Source organism: Copadichromis virginalis, linkage group LG7 (assembly GCF_057382275.1).
Source record: "Copadichromis virginalis isolate Kocher_CV1m ecotype Utaka linkage group LG7, C_Virginalis_male_GT1.1, whole genome shotgun sequence".
Classification (NCBI taxonomy): Eukaryota; Metazoa; Chordata; class Actinopteri; order Cichliformes; family Cichlidae; genus Copadichromis; species Copadichromis virginalis.
Window position 1 is genome coordinate 63,611,361 of NC_140624.1, and position 7,970 is coordinate 63,619,330.

Genomic DNA, 7,970 nt, shown 5'->3' on the forward strand with positions numbered 1-7,970 from the left:
ATTAAATATAGCTTCATGGGAACAAATGTATATCTGCAGCACAAAAAATAAATATGCAAAATCTGAATGGGTGTAAATACTTTTTTCCAGGCATTTTGAGGAGGCAGAGCAGAAAAGTAACGAGCAGATAATCACAGAGAAAGAAGCAGCACTGAGAGAGAGGTGCAGGTGGATGTGTGGTGGGGTTGAAGGAATCTGATTTGGGGATTGTGGTCATGCTCCTGCACTCTGCACACCCACTTCTTTCTCTCTCTCCCTGTACAACTTCGACAACAGCAGACAGTAATAGCAGTGCTCCCATCTTCTGACAGCAGAGGACACATCAGCTACAACATTAAACTCTTGTAACTCTTCGGCCTGCCTACAGCAAACAAAAAAGCTATTGTTCCTTCCTATTGTTACTTCTAGTATAATTATGGCCACCGTCTGTCTCTGTGTTCTTTCAACTGTACAGTCTATTTATTATCCATTTTAATCCTTTCTTCTTTTTTATGACAATGCATGATTCCTTCCTGTGTTGTCATTAGCAGTGGCTGTTCTGCACGACTAAGGCTGCCTGTGTGAAATGAACAATCAGTATCACGTGTCTCACACAAAGAGTCTGGTGGGTGTATTTTATTATGAATTTCATTGTGTTGTGCAACAGCACAGCACAACACAATTAATTAATTAATTAATTTAATTTATTTATTGGGTGTTTAACTCCCCACCACCCCATTCCTCATCCCTCACGACCCCCAACCACTCTGTGAGACAGTGAAAACCATGCAGCATGCTAAGATGTTACTGTTGTTCTTAACTGATATTTATGTACTGAACATTGCAAGTTAACTACTGAAACTATGGTTGAAATGTTGAAATATCCCAATGTTTATGTAAATTTCCAGTTTTATCGTGGTGACTTAACTACAGTTAAGCTGTTGATGGTATTTAATTGCATGATATTCCACATTAATGCATTTGGTAAATGGGGTGTTGTCGTGCATTTTCTGTTGGGTTTTTTTTGTTTGTTTGTTTGTTTGTTTTATTTGTTTTTTTGCACTGCTGGTGAGCTATAATCTGCGGCCTCTACTTTCTGGATTTCTAAGTGCATAAACTGTTTTTGTTGACATGACAGTGTAGTATATGAGGATTCTGGTGACCATGACAGAATATGCCCTTCCTCAGTAATATTTGGGCCCAGGTTCTTTACTGTTTCAAAGGCAACAACCAAAACCTTAAATGATCATTTTTGATTTAACTTATTGGAACCTGACTAATGTAAAAGGTGACAACTTAAACTCAACACAAGGGTGTGTGGTTATTACTTTTGATTGCAATAATTAAATTAGACTTTGGATTTAAAAGAAAGCCAAGGTCAAAGTTCCCAAAGTGAAATCAAAGTTTGTTTTAATTATGTGGTCATTTAAAACCATATTTTAATTGTCAGTTTTTGCTTTGGGTGGCTGTGGCTCAGGAATTAGTGCAGGTCATCTACTAACCGGAAGGTTAATAGACAACCTATTAGAACACAACCTCATCCAGTTCAATGTCTGGCTCCTCTACTTCCACGTGGCAAGATACTAAATCTTAAAATGCATCCATCTGAATTTTTGGTTAAATGTGTTTAGGCATAGAAAAAGACATGGATGTGTATATGAATGAGAGTTGTGGTAAGAAAGTGCTGAAATAGAATAGAAAAGTGCTATAAAAGTAGCAGTCTGTTTTAACATTTTTCTGTCCCTGTACAAAAAACATGTATCTCTAAAACCTTTCTCATCTTATAAAATGCATTTCTCTGATTATTAGGTTAGTCAGTGAGTATAGGAGGATTGTATCAAGGTACAGGGGAATTCTTAAAGGATTGCATTTTGTCACATTTTCACAAAAGTGTACAGATACAACCCAACAAAGCTAATATTTACTTGTCCTTCCGCATGATTAGCATTTAAATATGGTAACATTATGCTCTTGTGCCATAATTTGTGACTTAGCTGAAAGCTATTTAAGAGAAAAAGGAAAGCTGAAAAAGAATTTTCTGCTGCTCCTTACACATCGTGTGTGGGACCTTTCACTTGGGAGGCAAATGTGTAAACCACTAAAGTTATGGAGCCTTAAACAGCTGCCTGCCAAGCAGATTGGAGCAGGATACACAGACAGCTATTGATGAAAACACTAGAACATTTAACACATAAAGTGACAGATATTTAAAAAAAAAAAAAAAAAAAAGACTAAAAGAGAGTAAAAGTGAAATTGAAAATTATATAATAAATCTTCCAGAGTTGCATTTGTACGTTTTGGAATAAGAACATAGAGTCACTCTCTCATTTTTTATGTATAAACTTTAGTTTTTCTCTAGTCTGGAGACATGAACAGGAACGACTTACTGTATTTCAGAATTCATAAAAGGGTCCTCCTTTTCCATAAAGCCCTAATTTTCACTTTGTCCTTACTCTTGTAGCGCTGTGGCTGACCTAAAACAAGAAGGTTTTAACATGTGGAAATATGGAAAAGTCACTTGACATATTTGTAAAAGACAACGGTGTCTTGCGCACACACATACATTATTACTTCTATTTCAAGCACTAAGCAGAGTTTCTTTTATATATATTTACAAATATTTGTGTGTAATGTCTAAATCACAAAAATTTACACAGTTTTTCCAGGACATTGATTCAACACACAGGCAGGAATGAAATTTGAAATAGACTGGTTTGGAAATAGTGGTTTTTTTGCACTACTTAAGCACTCAAAGCGCTTTACACAGCTTGCCTCATTTACCCAAGGACTTTTTTTGATGCCAAAGTGCCTTTTTATTGAACATTTATACTCCAATGAACGCATTGGAGGGCAGCTTAGGATACCTGCTTGAGGAATACTTTGGCATGGACCTTCTCATTAGTAGATGACCTGGTCTACTTCCTGAGCAACAGCCACCCCTCAATGTTTGTGAGTAAAACCAAAATATTAGGTAGAATATCAAATCCTTTATTTTTACAATATCTCCCAGAAATATCTGGGAAAATACTACAAATATCTAGTGTTGTTTGCTGTATTTTCCCTTAACGATCTAACTTTCTGTCCTTGAGGGGGCATTAACTTCTTGAAGCTTGACATTTAGACTGACTACAGGATTAAAGTACATACATGATTATTGAATGTGAGAAGAAAAATGCTGAAGATTTAAAACAGGCTTATACAGACTGTCAAATAAAGCATTGAGCTGGTCTATTTTAGGACATATTCACAATATTGTCAAATTACTTTAGCTCACTCAACAAATAGTATAGAACATTCCTAGTTTGATCCTTCAAATATCACATACACAGTAAAGCTTAAACGACTGGTTGAATCATCGCAGGACGATGACTGGAAAGATCAAATCATGGAAGTGGTTTTCTTTTTTTTTTTTTTTTTTTTGCCTGTCCCGTTTGGCTCTTTTGCCATCAGAATTGTTGTCTAAAGGCAAAGAAAGATGCCCAACGGATTTACTTTACCAAATTGACCATCCCAGCCTTGCCATAATGGTCCATTTGATTCACCTTTTATTGTTTATTTTATTTTCACTTACTGAACATGGGACAGACTTGACTGGGGGAAAGAAGGGGAGAAAGAAAGAGGGAAAGAGAAACAGCTGAGAAGAGGGACGGGGGAGAAGGGCAAAAACCAAAAACCAACAGAATGAGCAGAAAAAGAAAAAAAAGAAGAAAAAAAGAAAAAAAATGCATATATCAATCACCTGGGTCACCTGCTGAGAAAGAAAAAAGAAAACAAGCAGAAGAGAACAAGAGTAATAGAATAAACAATATCACAATGATATATGGGAATATGACAGTAAATACTAAATATTAAACATTATTGTGCAGCACATAAGATCAACAGAACACAGTGTGCTTTGAGGTAGGAGCCAAAAAGGGTGTAGTTTGTGGGTGTGATCACCCGTGTGTACACCTGTGAGCATGGACGCGCTTGTTTTTTGTTTTTTAAAAGGTTCCTTCATGTAATGATCTGCTGGAGGGTGTGGGGGGGCCACAGCCCCGTCCTCCAGGGCATGAAGCAGGTATGGAGGAGATCAAAACTCCAGACATCCAGAGGCCCCCAGAACACAAGAGACCAAGGAAGACCAACAGAGGGGCAGCCGCGCCACTGGAAGTGGTTTTCAAAGAAAACTATAAAAATTTGCTGGTTCCAGCTTGTCACCTAATGGAGAAAGGAAACCAATTATCATGAAATATTAAAATATACATATATGATTTTATAAAGTAAACTAAAGAAAAATGTATTAGAAAGATAACTTTGTGCTTCTCACAACACTAAGAAATCAAACCTTAGGTACTAAGTGGTGTTGTAAAATACACCATCTACTAGGGTAAATGTATGGGCATACCAGCAATTCACAAGGTAAACTTCTCACCATCCATGCTATTCATGATGTAAAATAAAGAAATATTGCTTTCAAATACTTGTTGCATTGAATCATAAAAGTTAGAAGAAGATTTAAAAACAAAAACACATTAAGCACCTAAATTTGGAGAGACGCATGGTGAACTTGCCAAGCCAAGGCTGCGATTTAGTGTTTCACATTTTGCACGAGTAGTGTCTTCAACACATTATTAACAGTCATTCAAAACAGTCTTTTATTAATTACTAATTATTTACGTTATAAAATGAAATGGGGAATTATGCATCATCAGACAGTCTTCAGGTTGTTTTTGTTTTTTTGTTTTTTAAACCATTGGTATCAGTGAAACTCCAGAGCTATGGCTTTAGGATAAAGCCATGAATTTCCCTTCCTGGTCAAACCAAATGTCAATGCTATCAGTACTTTAATTGGATTGGTTACTTAGAATTAGTGTCCCTCTTTGAAAGCTGTACCTTCTTACTTAATAGCTAGGTTTGGGCCTGGGTGTTAATCTTAGGCTTCAGCTATAAAGAAAAATTTAAATGTATTGATAGATCCTTATCATTTCTTCTTCTGTGTTCATGTGAGCAAGTATGATATGAATGATGATGATGGTGATGACTGTATGTGAAACAAAGCTTTTATCATGTACTTTTTGTATTTATTATATGATGATGATCAATATTAAAGTGTGATCAGATGTAATCAGTGTGTAAACTAATAAAATTGTCCACTCTACTATTCCGTCTTATCTCAACTCACAACATTAGAAAGAACCCCGTGTTGTTTCAGTTTTCCTTGTGTTTTTAGTGCTTTAAAATGTTACATGAATAAATGTCAGTATTTCCTCTAAACAGAATATTAGAATATTCCAGCAAGTATTTTTAGAAGGCAAAGTTTGAAGGGTCAGTAAAAACATCTCAACCACCACAGTGATTAAAGGAAAGTTCGAAAAGTAGATTTACTCATGAATGTTTTAAAGGTGTAAAGTTACTTCTCTTTTGTTGCATTTCAGGGTAAATGTCTCACTTATATATTATATATTTATAAATTTATTAATTTTGCAGACAAGGATAGAAAATGTAATCTGTTGTTAAACATTAAACATCATTTTATTTTGCTGGAATTCTTACTCTACCCATTCTCTTCCACTTATCCAATTTAGGGTCACAGTGGGGCGAAACCTATCACAGTTGCCATAGGGCAAGAGGCTAGGTACACCCCTAGTCTGACACAGGGCCAACACAGAGAGACAGACAACAATTCACAACTATGGGCAATTTGGAAATTAACCTAACCTCACTAAAAGCATGTGGTTGGACTATTGAAGACAGCCGGAGAACCCAGAGAGAACCTATGCAAACCCACGGCCAGACAGTGGATTCTAATCGTAAATTGGAGCTAAATAAATAAATCAAATTGAAATATATTAAATTTAGGGAGATAAAACTCACCTTTTGCAAATACCTTAATGTCACGGATTATAGTGAAATACAGTAGAAACATATTTAAAATTGCAGTAAAAAAAAGTAGTAATTCACTAGCTGGGATCACATGCTTGTGAAAACCTACAAAAATGTTAGGTTTGCTAACATTTTTGTTGTTAATGGCAGATGGCTTGAGCATAAATTGAGGCTGTGGTTTGGAGACGGCCTCAGAGGGGACTGGTGCCAGTTCCTGGGTCAGGCAGATCCCCATAAGAAGTGAATTATTTGAAAAAGGGAGAGAGGGTGGGTACGAATCTAAGAGGAGACAATAGCGACCTCATTGTACAGGATACAGTAACCATCGCAGTGGCAGACATCGAGGAAAGTTTTTCAATATATAACTGGTTAGGGGTGAGGGGAGGAAGACACGATAAAAGACACACTGTGGAAGAAAACCAGAGTTTTAGAAGGATTTTAAATTCAAGAATGAAAAAAAGCTAATATGATGTCTCTTTCTAGTACTCTTGCACCAGCATCATTATGATTATTATGATTATTATTAGTAGTAGTAGTAGTATTTGCAATGTTGCAATGCTGGTTCTGAGAGATTGATCTTGGAGGCTGCTGTTCTCTGCTCTTAGGTACACCAGCATTGATATTGTGTGATGCCTGTTTTCCTCAATGCTCTTCTAGCATTGCTCAATTTCAGCTCAGGATCTGCCCTTGTATTGTTATTCACTTGTAGCTGAAAGCACACCTTGGGATCTTTGCATGGATCTTTGGAAAACAGGCCATTTCTCCTCTTGGCTTCTGCTATGGAAATCTTGTTGCACTTTCTTATTCATCCAGGACCAGGTTTTTCAACCTGAAAAACAAGAAAAAGACTAGCACACCATAAAAAACAACAACAATAACAAAAAATAAAAAATAAAACATCACAAACAGCAGTACAGAACCAGGAACATGTGATCTGTCAGCCTGAAAAGAGATAGAGACACACATGCACACACAAAAAATGATATTCCCAGCATCCATGGGATAGTACCAAGAAACTGATAAAAGTCATGTTTAATTAAAGACTAGATAAGGAGAATATATTTGCGATTTTTAAGGCTTTGTCGTTTTATTTAGTATTTTGTTTTCTTTACAAAAAAAATTGAGGTGTGAAATGTTCATGTGTTATGCCCGGATTTGATTGTTAATGACGTCCATTGTTTTAAAGTACAGAGCCAAACAAGGCAAGAATTCTTCAGAGAAGAGGCAGTCAGCTGTCTGCAGTAGCTTCAGCAAGGCTGAAGAGCGATGATTTTTTATTAAAGGAAAGTTTAAAGGGCAAAACTTCTGTTATGTTTGCAATTCGTTTAATTAAATATTTAATTAAATAAAGCTTTCATGAAATGTAAAACATTTTCTGGCAGTGGTGTAAATGCATTTATTCTATTTTGAATGCAGAGTGGTATTACTATGTTAATTATTTGTGCTGTGAGATCCAAGTTTACATAATGAAGTGGCTGAAAATCTGTGTCACCACCACCTGAAGTATATGTGTGAATGTCTTTCTTGTCTCCTCTGTGTCTGCCTTTAGTGTTGCAAATACTTCATTAGCATCATGAATTAAGCTGTGTTGCCAAAACACCAATTACATGAATACATATTAACATCAAAGTCAGTGGTGCAGAGGTATCGGAGCCTGTCTGAGAACAAATTAATAAGCTGAGGGATAAAATGCTTTTTTACTTAAGGTCTGCTTTGAAGTACTTTGATTATATACTGTGAGCCATATGAATTAACCATCTCAGATTTTAATACAGGTATATTTTTCTTCATGAAACAAGATGCGATAATTAGAAATTCTGCTTTTTTTACCAACCAGACTGACAACATTGTGACTCAAACGGTGATAGTATCAGCCTTCTACACCAACACATAACTTTTAACACCTCTTTTTTCTTAGAGTTATAGTCATCTCTTGAGTGTTTGTATGTGTACTCGTGCGGTTTTCATCAGTAATGAAATTTACTGTAATCAGAAAAATATATATTTCTATGTAATAAAAAAAACACCACAAAAAATGTTTTGGTTTTATTTAAATGTGACTACATTCGAGATGTAGTTATCCATTCATTACATCTCTGCCCACATTAGGCGCATTTTAAACATGC

The 7,970-nt window shown here is 35.9% G+C and overlaps 1 protein-coding gene across 3 annotated transcripts in view; it reads left to right on the forward strand.

The window, feature by feature from the left end:
• The window catches only part of camk2b2 (calcium/calmodulin-dependent protein kinase (CaM kinase) II beta 2), a 66,257-nt gene extending 61,138 nt beyond the window's left edge, over window positions 1-5,119 (forward strand). For all 3 annotated transcript variants that reach the window (XM_085464702.1, XM_085464703.1, XM_085464704.1), the window contains one exon: window positions 91-5,119. The gene's annotated coding sequence lies outside the window, so the exon portion shown is untranslated. The remainder of the gene's footprint in view (window positions 1-90) is intronic.
• The last annotated feature ends 2,851 nt before the right edge of the window (window positions 5,120-7,970 follow it).